Raw genomic sequence first — 14,557 nt, 5'->3', positions numbered from 1 at the left:
TAAATAAATAAATAATCTATTAACACACAAAATTAAAGATTGGATAATTAAAAAAAATGTATACATAAAAGATCAATTAATTTTTTGAAATTCAAAATTTATGTAGGATCTATGATCCAATTCTTTTCTCAAATTAGAGATAAAAAATAAAGACAGTTAGAGATAAAAAAAATTATAACACATACGCTTGTGATCCAATTCAATGAAACTAAAAATTTATAGTTCAAATTAATACAACCTCCCAACTAGTTGGTTTAGAGGTCAATTTGGCTTTTTCCCTTAATACTTCCCTCATTATCAGACAAGGTGTCACAGGATTAAGTTCTTAAGCTCTTGAGCAATAGGCATAATTGACGAAGCCTTGCAAACAATATTGCCAGTGTTCAAGAACTAAGGTCCTAACACGGGCCACTAAAATTCTTTTTTGCCCTTCTTTTCTCAAATTTGTGGAAAAAAATTTTTTTTTAACATTTAGGTGCAGCAAATTGCATCCATTTTTATGTATCTCCTCCAATTACAAAAGAAAAAATATTTTTAAAATATATATTTAAAAACAAAATCATGTGACAACTCATGATTGAACATTTGGTGAATCGCACAACTATAGGTGCAACCTGATACGTATATTTTTCAAGATTTAATAGTTAATCAGGCATAAGTAGTTTTTTTTTTCTTTTCATTATATATATATATATAGTAAAAAAAAATTATATTTTTAATCCCTAAAATTTGGTTCAAGTTGTATTTAGGTTCAAGTTTAGAAATCAATAATTTTATCCTTAAAATTTGCTTTTGGTATCGAAAGAGTATAATTGTTTATTTTCACATTTTTAAACACCCAAATGTAACTTAAAAAGTAACATTTCATTAACAAAAGATATAATTTTTCTTAATTCTTTTTATAATATATATATATATATATATATAACATCACATCAATATCATACATTGAAGAAAATACCAAAATTTCATACCCCGCTCCAGATTACCCTTTTAACCTGGATGGAGATGCGACTGCAGCAGTTACGAACCCTTTTACTGGCACTTAATGCCTAACTAGTCTATTTATCTTGTCTTGAACCCTGATTACGTACATTTCATCAACATACTGAATAGATTACTCGAAACTTAACACATTTACATTATAGGTTTAAGCATTGTTCTTACATACACTTATGCATATTACAACTTAGTGAGCCCAACATTCAACACAAGTTTCTATATGACCGACACATGTGTACTAACAAATACAGAGTCCTCAATTAAGCTTCCTTCAAGCTATTGAGTCTTTGAGTGGCAAAGCAACAGTAGAGATGTCTTTTGGGAACTGACCGCTACCTGGAAGGGGAAAAACATTTGAAAACATGAGTTAAAAGCCCAGTGAGTGACTAACTTTTAAAACACAACTATCATACATAAGTTTGATAGTAAAACCGAAAGCTTTAACGAAAAACATAAACTTAGGCAACCATTATTTACGTAATCATTAACATAGCAAAGCACAATTTTTGTTTTGTTGAACTATACCTTAGTTGAAAGTGGTCATCTTGCTCACTCATTATCTTACTTAATTGCATTACTACTTAACTGAGAATGACCATTTTGTTTAACTTCCTAAAAACATAACTTGTATCCTTAGTTGAGAGATAACCCTTTTTCTTAATCCCTCAATGACAATCCTTAGTTGGTGTGGAGTAATCTCAACACTACCAACGACAACTCCACTTACGTGCATGTGGTTGTAGTTAAGTATTGTCATACCTTAGGTACTACCGCTCATATACCTTCTCTATGTCCTTCAGCATCGAGCTATTCAAATCCAAGACTAAGCTTCAGTACCTTCTCATCTAGTTAATAACGGGTAGAAATGCACGTTATTACAGCGGAAATAAGTAAAACAATGAGGGAATGCGACGGTAAAAATAAACAATATCATGTCCAAAAGTGTTAAACTGAAAAAATTACGATCGCATGCGCCCATCGTATAAAAGCAATTAATTTACTTATTTTGTGCATGAAAAATGTGTTGGCGCAAGTAAAATTGCGATCCAAGGAATTAGGCGTCCACGTGCATTGAAAGATTGCAATCATATGCGATCGTGAGAAGTTGCTCAAGACGGTGGCTGTATAAAAATGGCGCATCAAGGTGACAGCATAATAAATTATGATGGGACAGAAAGCTGATGACGGTTGAATCCGAATTTAGTTGACAGGCCGTTAAAGCCACACTGTAGCAAGTATACTCAACTTTCGTTGACCATTAATCAGCGCATCAGAGCAAGAGATTTAATGATCGCCCATCATTGCAATCATCAGAGAGAAAAGTTGTTTCAGCTTGAGTTCTATAAATACCAAAGGCCACCATTGTACTGGGGATCGCCATATATTATATATAGAATAAGATAGAAAGTTGTTAGTCTATTCATATTCATACTTATACTTAGAAGATGGCGACAAGCTAAGAGACGAAGAAGTCGAGAGATCATTCCCGAACAGATCGAGAGACTGCCAAGAAGCACTACAAAGGGAGAAAGGGCCAACACTTGCGAAAGCAAGGAAATTCATCTGGACAGAGTTGGAGTGAAAAAGAAAGTGTAAAAGGCCAGGGAAGCAAGACATTGTTACCGGGCTTTTTATCTCTGCATTCAATTGCGATTATGTATTCTGCATTTTATTTATAGAAAATGGAAATCTCATTTCAACTTATGTTCAGTCTCTCCATACTGCACATGAATAGTTAAATCTCTGAATGGGTTGAGAAGTACTTAGCTAGCATGATCGCAAAACTTGTACACAATCTTAGGAAGTGTTAGCTAAGCCCCTTCTCAACCCGTTCATCACATACTCATTGTAATTCTCGATTTCATCAACTCTTTATTCAAACTCCGCCGCATGGGAAATATTATTAACAAAATACCATCCAACTGATTTCTTTTCACCACCACAAGAGAATCAAATTAACTGTCGCATATTTACTCAGTAGTCCCTGTGTTCGACCTTGGACTTACCAGGAAACCTAGTGAGGTTTATACTTGGGTCTTATTAGGAAAACTTGCATGTGCAACGCATAACACATCATCGCAACAACGCATCAAGTTTTTTGCGCCGTTGTTGGGGACTACGGCAGTACATATTGTGCTAACAGTAAACCTTTTGATTTTCTTTGCAGCTTTTAACCTCTGTGCACTGCCATTCCTTTGTTAAGGGAAGAAGCAGGCGTCACATAAGCGAAGGACATGTTCCTGAGCCCAACTATGACCCAGAGATTGAAAGAATGTTCCGAAGAAGACAAAGAGACACCGCCGACAACAACAAGAGAGAAATCCCAGAATGGCAGAACAACCGAAAGAAAGAGCCGCAAACGCGAACAACATCATGGAAAGCCCCATTCTCCTGGCGAACGACCGCAATAGACCCATCCGGGACTATGCGCCACCTAACCTCTATGATTTCTCGCCAGGAATCATGAGGCTAGCTTTGGATGGATCGAGGTTTGAGATGAAGTCGATTATGTTACAGATGATCCAGACAGCCGGATATTTTGGTGGAAGGCGTGGCGAGGATCCACACGCACATCTCCGAAGTTTCATTGAAATCTGTAACACTTTGTGTTCCCAAATATCTCAACTGAAGAAATTCGACTAACGTTGTTCCCATTTTCATTATGCGATCAAGCAAGGAAATGAGCCTATTCTCTCGAACTAGGGGAGATAACTTCGTGGGAACAAGTTGTAGAGAAGTTCATGAAGAAATGCTCCATGCGTTAACATAGTCGAGCCCTCATACTCTAGTGCAACCTTGTGCCTAACACCTTGCGCGCCTGCCTGCATGGTACAACACTCACTCTGTCGCATAAACCAACGCCCCCATCACTCTGTTGTGCTTACAGCCTTAGCATGTCTTGCATGGTTCAATGCATCTCAGTGCGTCCTTGCACCCAGGCCAACACATCCCTTGCACGCAACTTAGCTCTCAGCATATATGCTCAACACCACTGTCTGGCCCTTCAAGCTACTTGCTTTTTCAACCCAAGCAGCTGCCTGCTTGTTCAAAATTCCAGATTCAGTTTACAAATTTAATAACTATCTGTTTAGGCCTTTTCTCAAGATATTTCCTTCTACAAACTTTTTTTAAAATGTCTTAGCACGCTTACCTTAAAATTTAAGCTTAGAAATTCTTGTGGTTTGGCCAAAATTCTCAAATTATCAAGACTAGCCCAAGCTTACCCGAGAGCTCGACCTTCAGCCAAAATCTTCACTCTCTAGCTTGATTCCTCTAGAATTTCCTTCTGGAAACCCATCCTCAACAACTAGACACAATCAGGGTTTAAATGATTCTGAAATCACTCCATTTGCACGAGTGAATTGCTCAAACTCTCTCTTTGAAGTCAAGCTTGCCTTTTATACTAGCAGTTGCATGATCATCCTTTAATATCAAGCTGCCACCTCTTTCTTAAAGGGATAACAACAAACCTAAGCATGATAGCTAGCTTAGCTGACTAATCACTAGGCTGATCTTTTCTTCTTGGTCATCAACGCAAGGATCAACTCTCAAGCCAACACTTGCAACCACATGGCAGCATGCCTCCACAAAATGCACCGCCCATCCTTGGCCAACACATAACTCACTTTGAGGCTATCGCATCCCTTCTTTGGTCACATACTCCTAAGCCAACGCATGTCTTAGCCCATGCAGAGCTTAGTCTTAACATATTAACCAAGCGTTAGGCCTTCCTCGCTTCATCGCATAGCTATAGCGTGCATCAAGTGTCCAACACCATACGCTCATCACCCCATACTAGTCAACGCGCATGACCAGCCTCAACGCTGAACGTCTAGCCATGCGCACATCACCTACCCCATCGTCTAGCGCTTACTAGTATCGTCTAGCGCTATTGTGCAGCCTCGCATGCCTTATATGATCATCCTCGTGCAACGCCTATACACCTAGCGACGCCTTGCTCACATGCAACCAAGCGTTTCCTCACTCGCCTTGGCCTTACTCGTTGCATGATGTGTTATTTTATGATGTGGGATTATGGAGGAAATGCGATGATGAAAATAAGTTGAGCACTTAAGTTTTCTCAGTGGAATCCAAGTGTAAACCCCACTGAGTTCCTGGTAAGTCCAGGGTCGAACTCAGGGACTTGTGAAAATAGGTTGCAGTGGTAATTTTTAGAAAATTTTGCGGTAACCGGTAACTCAATTAATTGTTGGTTTGTTTGTTGATTGCGGTAATGAAAAATATACAAATGCGGCGGATTTGAGAAAAGTCTGATTGTGTGATAGATGAACTGAGTATGCAGATGAACGGGTTGAGAAAGTCTTTAGCTAGCATTACTTGGGAATGCGTCAGACTATGCGACCATGCTACAACCATGCACAGAAAGTCATTTTCCAATGCAAATGCGATGCTTCTAAGTCTAGGACGCATGTGTTGAATGCAAAAGTGTCCATAAAGCTTATTCCTAAGTCTCTACTCTTTTCCTATGCGATGATGCATGATGCACAAAGCCAAGGTGACCGCATACAATCATATTTTATCTCTAGGATGCATGCAATGCGTTCATAAAAAATAATGTTTATTCCTAAGCTTCTATCTCTTGATTATGCATTCTAATTTGAGTCTCTCAAGCCTAGATTTTACATAACTTTCCCAAGCCTAGATCCTGTCCTTAGATTACCCTTCCGAGTATCTCTAATGAACGAATAAAGCATACATAATACAAGATAGTCGCATAGAATGAAGATTACCAGTTGCGCTAGCTAAATGCTTCTCAACCCATTCAACAGATTTAGCTACTCATGCGTAAATAATAGAGAGTGAACAGATATAGAGAAGTAAATTCTATGTTTATAAATGAGTTGAATACAAAACAACAATGGAAGATAAAGGTAGAGAGCCTGGTAGCAATCCCTTGCTGACCGAGGCTTTTACACTAGTAATCTCTATTTGGTTCAAAAGATATTCCTGCTTCCATAGGAGTTGGCCCTCTCTCTGCTCTTGAAGCTTCTGCTGGTCTGCCAAGCTTATCGGACGATCTGTCAGCACAACTTTCTTCTCTCACGTTCGCCTTAAAGTAAAAGAAAATTTAAGGCTAAACTATGAACAGAGCTTGTGAACTCGTGAGATGGTGAACCCCTTTTCTAAAGGATGCCTTCGAAATTTATAAAGCTTCTAGGGTGAAAGGCGACTTCTCTCTTATGATTGCACAGATGGGATGGCTTTAATTCCCTGACTGATGCGTCGAATATTTGTCATCGAAAAGCTGAATGTACTTGTTATCGTTATCGGCTGTCAACTTAATTCGGATTCGATGGTCATCAGCTTTCTGTCCCATCGTGATTAATTATGCCTTTCACCCAGATGCGCCGGCTCTATGCGGTAATCCTTCTTGAGCGGATGTTTACGAACACAATCACCACAAAGCCTTGCGGTAATGCTGCGCTCGACCAATGATTTTTTATGATCACTCTTTTTGCCTTGCGTCAACGCATATTCTGCATAAAAACATAAAAATCAATTGTTCCTATGTGATGAACACATGCGACCTCAATTTTATGAATTTGATGCTTTTTGGATGCAATCTAACGTATTTTATCAACGCAAGCCAGCAGTGTTTAAGAACTTAGCACTATGATAACGTGTATTTCTGCCCGTTATCATTGCACGATGGCTCTTCCTCGTTGCACGATCACGTAAGCCTCAGCGCATCCTTGTACACGTGCGCTATGCTCAACGTATGGCCTTTCGCCAATGCCCAGCCTGTTGGGGTTGATGCCCTAAAGTCTCGTGTCTTGTAGTTTGTAAACAGTTTGTACAAACGCTTGTGTTGTTAATATATGATATTCACTTCACATCTTATATTTTTGCTCAGTTACTTGTTTTATTTGCTTTACCACAAACCAATAAACATAAAATCCCTGGTTATCTGTATATGACTCAAGCATATATGTGGTGACATACAAGTGGATCATGCCTTGAGTGATAAACAAAATGGTCTATAGTATATGGATATAAGAATGAAACCTTATCCTGGTAACGCTAAGGATGCAGCCCGCTTTGTGGAATGGTCACAAGTGTTGTGACTTGTCACAGATGGTCTGATCCTGATCATTCGTGTTGGGGACATGCGAGCGAGGGCGTCCTATATAAAGAGTTTGTTTAAGACCTAACCATGAAGTGTTAACGTCTCGTTATATAACACCGTTCATGATAGAGACTTCACTTCAATAGGATGACCATAGATAACATGACCTCAATCCTGAGTGAGTTGGGAACTCCTGCCATTGAGGGCGGTTCTTTGATTTATATGGGTGCGAGTGGCCAGGTCACCAATTCAAACCTACCATTTTGGGGATTCGTCTGATTTGGGAGTTGGGAACTCAGCAACACAAGATGGAATTCACTCCTTCCCCGAGGCAGAGGTAAGTAGATAGATAGCTCCCTTAAGGACTCATTCCAGGACTTGAACGATGTGGCGCCACACACCTTTTCTTGGCCCGAAAGGTGTTCACACATAGTTGGACTATGTTGTATTGTTCATTAAAGGAATCAGTGGTACTTAAAAAGTGAGATATAACTACAGGGGCAAAACGGTAATTTGGCCCAGCGGTACTTACGAGAATCTATGAAGGGTCACGTACTCATGATTGGTTATATCCGATGGACACAAAAATATATTTGTGGTAAGAAGAGTTCAGTTGTTAGTCTTTAGTGGAATGCCTGAGAATTAACGGATGGTGGATCTCGTGGCTAAAGAGTTTAGTCAGCTATTCACGGACTGTTGGAGCTTCGAGCCACAGGTCCATTAGGTCCCCTAGGTAGCTTAGATAAAGTTGAGAACCAGTGTTTGGGTTAATTTGAAATGTTCAAATTGACAGAGGAAATTCGATTATATATGATAAAATTGGACTGGTTAATTATATATGATATAATTTGCTAAATGTATGAGATACATTAATTTGGAAGAAATTAGATATAAATATGATTTATATTAAGTAGAGGAGAAAATAATATAGCAGATATGTGATGTCAAACTATAGGATAAAAAAATAAGATGATTATAATTATTATTAATTACTTAGTTAATTATATGATAATAAGCCAAAAATCACGTTTGGATGTGGGTTAGTGGGACTAATTCGGTTATTGTAACCGATGAAATAAAAATGAAATTGTTTCATTTTGATTGCCCGGTCTGGAAAAGAAAGAGAGATCGTGTTGGTGAATCGTAAACGATCATTTAAGTTTTTCGAGAGCCTATGTGATAGTCGCTCTTCGTCTAGACGATCATCCACCTCGTGCCTAAACGATCGCACACCAGTTCCTACACGATCGCATAGTTTCTCTAAACAATCATAGTGTATGCCGAGTTTGCTAAACAATCGTATACCATTTTCTAAACGATAAGCATTTTGCTATGCGATAGCTTCTTTTTCCCTCCCACTTGCTTATCGCCTACACGATCTGGTATTCCTCCTTCCTTTACCAAATTCACCAAAGACCACACTTTGGGTTCTCACTCCGAGAATACCCGGGGTTCTTTTTTGGTGGTGTCGTCCCTACGTTGTTCATGTTCGTGCTGTTGTTCGTGCTGCTGTAGTCAACACTGTTGTTGGGTGTTGGTAGATCGCGTGGAGGGTTCTGCTGCGTTGAGTTCCGAAGATTAAAGACTGTCTTCAACTGGTATGGAAACTCATTCCCTTGTTATTTTCTTGTTCATAACATGTCGTTAATTAAGATTTGTTTGCATAATTGTTCCTATGAATGTATATTGTGTATTTCAGTCACAGTGAGATTAGAGCAATCCGAACACGCTCATGGAACTCTTCGGTAAGAGATCCTTCACAGTCTACCTTTCCTGCAAGCTCATCAAACTCGCAAACCCCTTGGTTGCCGCAAGCCTTGTCAACGATTCATACAAGATTCTTCAACTCATGCATTCATCATTAGTTCCAACGCATAGTTTGTCCTTGGCTTCAACATTTAGCCTCACATAACCTCTACAAGCCTTGGTTACTACATACACAACCTCATGCATCCATACTTCTCAATACCAATGCATGTCTGCTCTTGGCTTCCATACTTAGCCAATTTTTTACTTGCTAAACTATCTAAAACTCACCCTATTGAGGATGATGCCCTAAAGTCTCGTGTCCTATAGTTTGTAAACATTCTGTACGAATGCTTGTGATGTATAATATATAATATTTACTTCACTTCTTAACTTTGCGCTTTTGGATGTTTTATTTGTTTTACCACAAACCAATAAACTAAAATCCTTGGTTGTCTTTATGTAACTTAAGCATGCATCTGGTGACATACAAGTGGATCATGTCTTAAGTGATAACCAAAATGGTCTGTAGTATATGGATATAGCAGGGAAACCTTANTGGATCATGTCTTAAGTGATAACCAAAATGGTCTGTAGTATATGGATATAGCAGGGAAACCTTATCCTGGTAACGCTACGGATGTGGCCCGCTTTGTGGGACAGTTACAAGTGTTGTGACTTGTCACAGATGGTCTTATCCTAATCATTCGTGTAGGGGACATGCGAGCGGGGGCGTCCTATACAAAGAGTTTGTATAAGACCTAACCATGAAGTGTTAACGTCTTATTATATAACGTCATTCATGAAAAAGACTTCACTTCACTAGGATGACCATAGGTAATATGACCTCAATCCGCAGTGAGTTGGAAACTCTTACCATTGAGGATGGTCCTTTGATTTACATGGGTGCGAGTGGCCAGGCCGCCGACTCAAACCTACTACTTTGGGGATTCGTCTGATTAGGGAGCTGGCAACTTAGCTACACAAGATGGAATTCCCTCCTTCCCTGAAGCAGGGGTAAGTAGATAGATAGCTCTCTTAAGGGCTGATCGTAGGGTTTGAACGATGTGGCGTCACACATCTTCTCATGGCCCGAGAGGTGTTCACATATAGTAGGACTATGTTGTATTGTTCATTAGAGGGATCAGTGGTACTTAAGAAGTGAGATGTAACTATAGAGGCAAAACGGTAAATTGGTCCAGCTGTACTTACGAGCATCTGTGAAGGGTTATCGTATTCATGAATTTTTATATCCGATGGACACAAAAATATATTTATGGTAAGAAGAGTTCAGCTGTTGGTCTTTAGTAGAATGCCTGGCAGTTAACGGATGGTGGCTATTGTGACTAAAGAGTTCAGTCGGTTATTCACGCACCGTTGTAGCTTCGAGTCATAGGTCCATAAGGCCCCCTTGGTAACTTGGATACAAGTTGAGAATCAGTTTTTGGGTCAGTTTGAAATGTTCAAATTGACAAAAGGGAGTTCAATTATATATGATATAATTAAACGAGTTAATTAAATATGATATAATTAACTTTATGTATAAGATACATTAATTTGGAGGAAATTGGATATAATATGATTTATATCAAGTAGAGGAGAAAACTCTATGGTTGATATATGGCATCAAACTATAGGTTATGAATATAATTTGATTATATTTATTAATTTATTAATTGGACGGTTATGAGATAATTGTCCACCGTTTTCTTCGAATTCATGCATTAGTGGGAAGTTCAATTAAGTTTTCGTAACTGAAGAATAAAATGAAAATGGTTTTCATTTTGTAAAAGACACGCATAATAGCTCACAGTGTGTTAGCATTCGATCGCATAGTATTTGAGAGCCTATACGATAGCACATCGCGTTTACTAAATGATCGCATACCTGCAAGCCCTTTCCTAAACGATCGTTGTTAAGGAAAATTTAAGCTTATGCTTATGCGCTGTGATTTATGATATTGCGATACTACGCTCTAAATGTATGCGATGATGCTTAAATGCATCATAGTATACGTTCGTGTAGTGCGTGTCACAAGTTTTCTTATGCTAGAACCTAGTATAATTCCAATGCAAGTTTCTCAGAGTGATCTGAGGTCGAACACGGGGATTGTTGTGATTAATGCGATACTAATGTGGTATATGCGACCGGTCAAACATAAAGAATAATGAATTGGGTTTGCAGAAAAGTAAATTTCGGTAAAGAGTAAATTGCGGTAAAGAATAAAATGCGCTGAAAAATAAAATGCGATAAAGTAAATTGCGGTGATAGATAAAATTGCGGTAATAAAGTAAATGAATAAACAATTCATTATACAAAGTGAGGACTGGCTGTGAAGTTGTGCAAAAGAATCTGATGAATGCGGTGGCAAGTCTTGTGAAATGAGTTAGAAAGAGAATGGGTTGAGGGAAAGGACATCGCAAGTTCGTCAATCTTGTTGAGGACGAAACTAAGGTTCCGCTTTCCCTTGGCTTACACCTTTCAGTGATCGGTCGCATTCCCATATGTCTATGGTGAAACAGGGATGAACGTGATGAACGCAAGGTTGTTTCCATCTCTGAAAAAACTTCTCGCTTTAGTTAACGCATTCTTCCAACCTTCTTTCGATAGGCGGAATAACATCTTCACTTCTACTCTCATAGGTGAAGATGCCGTCGAGAATGCTTTAGCTAAACTCAGCTGATTTCCTTAACAAGGATTAACTCACTCGGTTAATCTTTCCCCTTTACCCAGGGGATTAGTTACACATGATGAAGAAAATAGATGATGAATGTGTGGAAAAGAACAGAGAAATGACGATGAATATGATAATGATATTGAAATCTAGATATCAGCGTTTGTTACAGATAGTGAATGAAAGATTAAAGATAGATGACCACAGTAGATGAATGGAAAATATGAACAAATACGGAAAAAGTGTCAATGTCTTGACACAGATCCCGATCAGAGACGATGTGCTTACCGGGATGTGGAAGAAATGGAGTGGAAAACTTCTCTCTCAGGCTTCCTTCCCAGGTAGAAGTGACCTTTCGCACAGAGTTTCTTCTTCGGGAATAGAAAGAATTGTTTGCTCAGAGACTTACCTCTAAGTCTTGTCTCGTCGTTCTCCCAGATTTTTTCTAAATTGTCTCTTCAGACCAGCCTCCTTTTCATTGATTTGAGGAATTTATTTATCGACCTTGGCTTCTTCTGTATTAGTGGTCCCACTTTGAAAAGCTGATAATTCCTGCCACTGCTTGGTGGAAACGTCCGCTCTGCTCCATGATTTCTTTGTCAGAATCGTACAACAGAAAAGCTGTACACTGTCAGAAGTTCTTGCAAATGCGTTGCTCTTAACATCTGCGATCGATTGCCGCATGCAGTGTAATTGTTTTGATCTAATATTGATTGTCGCATGCGATGGAAAGTCATTGCTTGTTTGAGTCCATGATCGATCGTCGCATGCATTGCAATTGCGTTGTTCTTTTTCGTTCTTGATTGATTGCCGCATGCAATATGGATGCGTTGTTCATTTTTTTCCTCGAGCGATTATCGCATGCAGTGACCTATTTCCTACAAAACAAAGACTTGGACATTCCATTTTACCATCGCAATGGGGTTAGCGGGTGTGCTTACGACACTTTACAATTTTCGCGTAAGGCAATTTCTATACTGTCGATGCAACTTTTCCTTCTTTTTTCCGCATAATCTAAATAAAAAATGGTATAAATAACTTGTATTTCTACAAATTATCAATCGCTCACCATTTCCTAGACGATCGCTTAGCGCCTGAGCCGACTAAACGATCGTATATACGATCACCCAATTTTTACTACACGATCGTGTACCTTGCCTAAGCGATCAACCATCCACTATATGATAGTCTGTCCATTCTCCCACTTGCTTGATCTTTTGTACACGATAGCCTTCCTCCGTACTGCTACCAATTCCATCAAAGCCCACCCTTTAGATTCTTACTCCGAGAATACTAAGGGCTCCGAGTGGTGGTGTCGTCCCTGTTTCCTGTTGTTCGTGCGAAGCTGTTCGTGGTAGACGATTAGAGAGTTGCTGAACGATTACTTGCTGATCTAGCGAGAGCGAGAGGTCGTTTGTGGAGAGAGCGAGATTTCAAGTGAAGAATAGTCTTCAACTGGTATGTTCTTTCGATCTCTTATTCAATTATCCTTTAAGCATGCCAATAATTTAGTGTTGTCAATGTATATCTATTTATGTGAATGTATATGTGGAAATTTTGTCACAATGAATTGGAAAGGTCCGCTTTTGCTCATAGGTACTCTTGTATAAGAGTTCCTTCAATTGGTATCAGAGCTAGGTTTCTAATATTCCAAATTCATTCCTGCAAAGAATTGCATTTACATTCTCGGTGGGTGCAGCATGTCTACTCTCTGTTTTAATTGTTAAATCGTTTGTGGATGTGTGGATTAATGGAGTTTTTTAGGATGAAACCTCGGTTTGTAAAATTCTTTTACATTTCCAGTTAATTGTAAAGGCCCCTGCATTTTTGGGCATAATTAATTGCTATCGAGTCTGTATTCAAAGTTAGTTTGAGTTTTGAGTCGTTCATGGAGAAGTTCGGAGCAAGGGTTATTGTTCTTCAAAGAAGAAGACGATCAAGCATTGGTCATCGTGTAAACGATGTGGTAGACGATCGCTGAGTATCGGATTCTCATGTGTCATTTAACGCGCGTGCGCACTAGACGATCGTACAGCTCAGCAAGCCTCATCGCTTAGTTACTGACTACACGATCGCAGAGTAAAACGCATGGTAAATCGTTTACCTTTCGCATGTTAAGCGATCGTCTAGACGATCAGGCTTCACTGTGTCGTTGTCATCTAAGCGATCGTTTAGCTTTTGCGCTATTGTCTAGTGTTTGCTATGCGATTGTTTACTTGGAGAGATGAAGCTTCGCCCGATGGTTCAAGACCCAGTTCGCTTGTGAACCAGTTTGCTCGGTGGAAAAATGTAATAGATAGAATTTTTCGTTCCATTTTTTTGAGGTGGTTCATCCCGGTCCATTAATCTGTGGTTTTATATATATGATGTATGGTTTATTTTATATGTCATATGGTATGCACATATAGAAAAATCCCACCTTAGGTTATGCATTGGTCATACATCATCTCTTTATTATAATTGTTATGATTTAGAGAAGCATGAGTTAAATTACGTAAGAGCATGCTCATGCATCATATAATATAAAAGTTATATTTATGCATGCATAAAAGCATTGACATGCATCATCTTTATATTATAATTGTTATTGTATAAAGGTGTATGAAAAGCATGTTTGCTTGGTTATTACGTTTATATAAAAGTTATGTATAGTAATGACCGAACATTGCATGAAACATGACACATAGGTTATTTTATAAGCGTTAAAAATGGGTTTGTGGCAATGTGTTTTAGTTGTTTCTTTTTAAAGGTTAAAGAGAAATTAGAACTAAAAACAATAAGAAAGACATGCATGCTCACTTAGGTTTACTTCATGGTTTTAAAATGTTTAAAACTTGGATGACATAGACCTAAGATCACGGTTCTAATATGATTAACAACCCTTAGGCTTTAATCTTTTAATCAGTTTAATAGGATTAAATTGACTAATAAAAGGTTAAAGTTTAGCAAATCTATCTATAAGGGGCCTTTTGTCTAAGGCGGGTTCTGTCTAGGCTAGGGTATTTAAGTTGACGGAAACATAACACCCCTACCTGGGAACCTACCTG

Source organism: Benincasa hispida, chromosome 11 (genome assembly GCF_009727055.1).
Source record: "Benincasa hispida cultivar B227 chromosome 11, ASM972705v1, whole genome shotgun sequence".
Lineage (NCBI taxonomy): Eukaryota > Viridiplantae > Streptophyta > Magnoliopsida > Cucurbitales > Cucurbitaceae > Benincasa > Benincasa hispida.
This window is presented reverse-complemented; position numbering follows the sequence as displayed.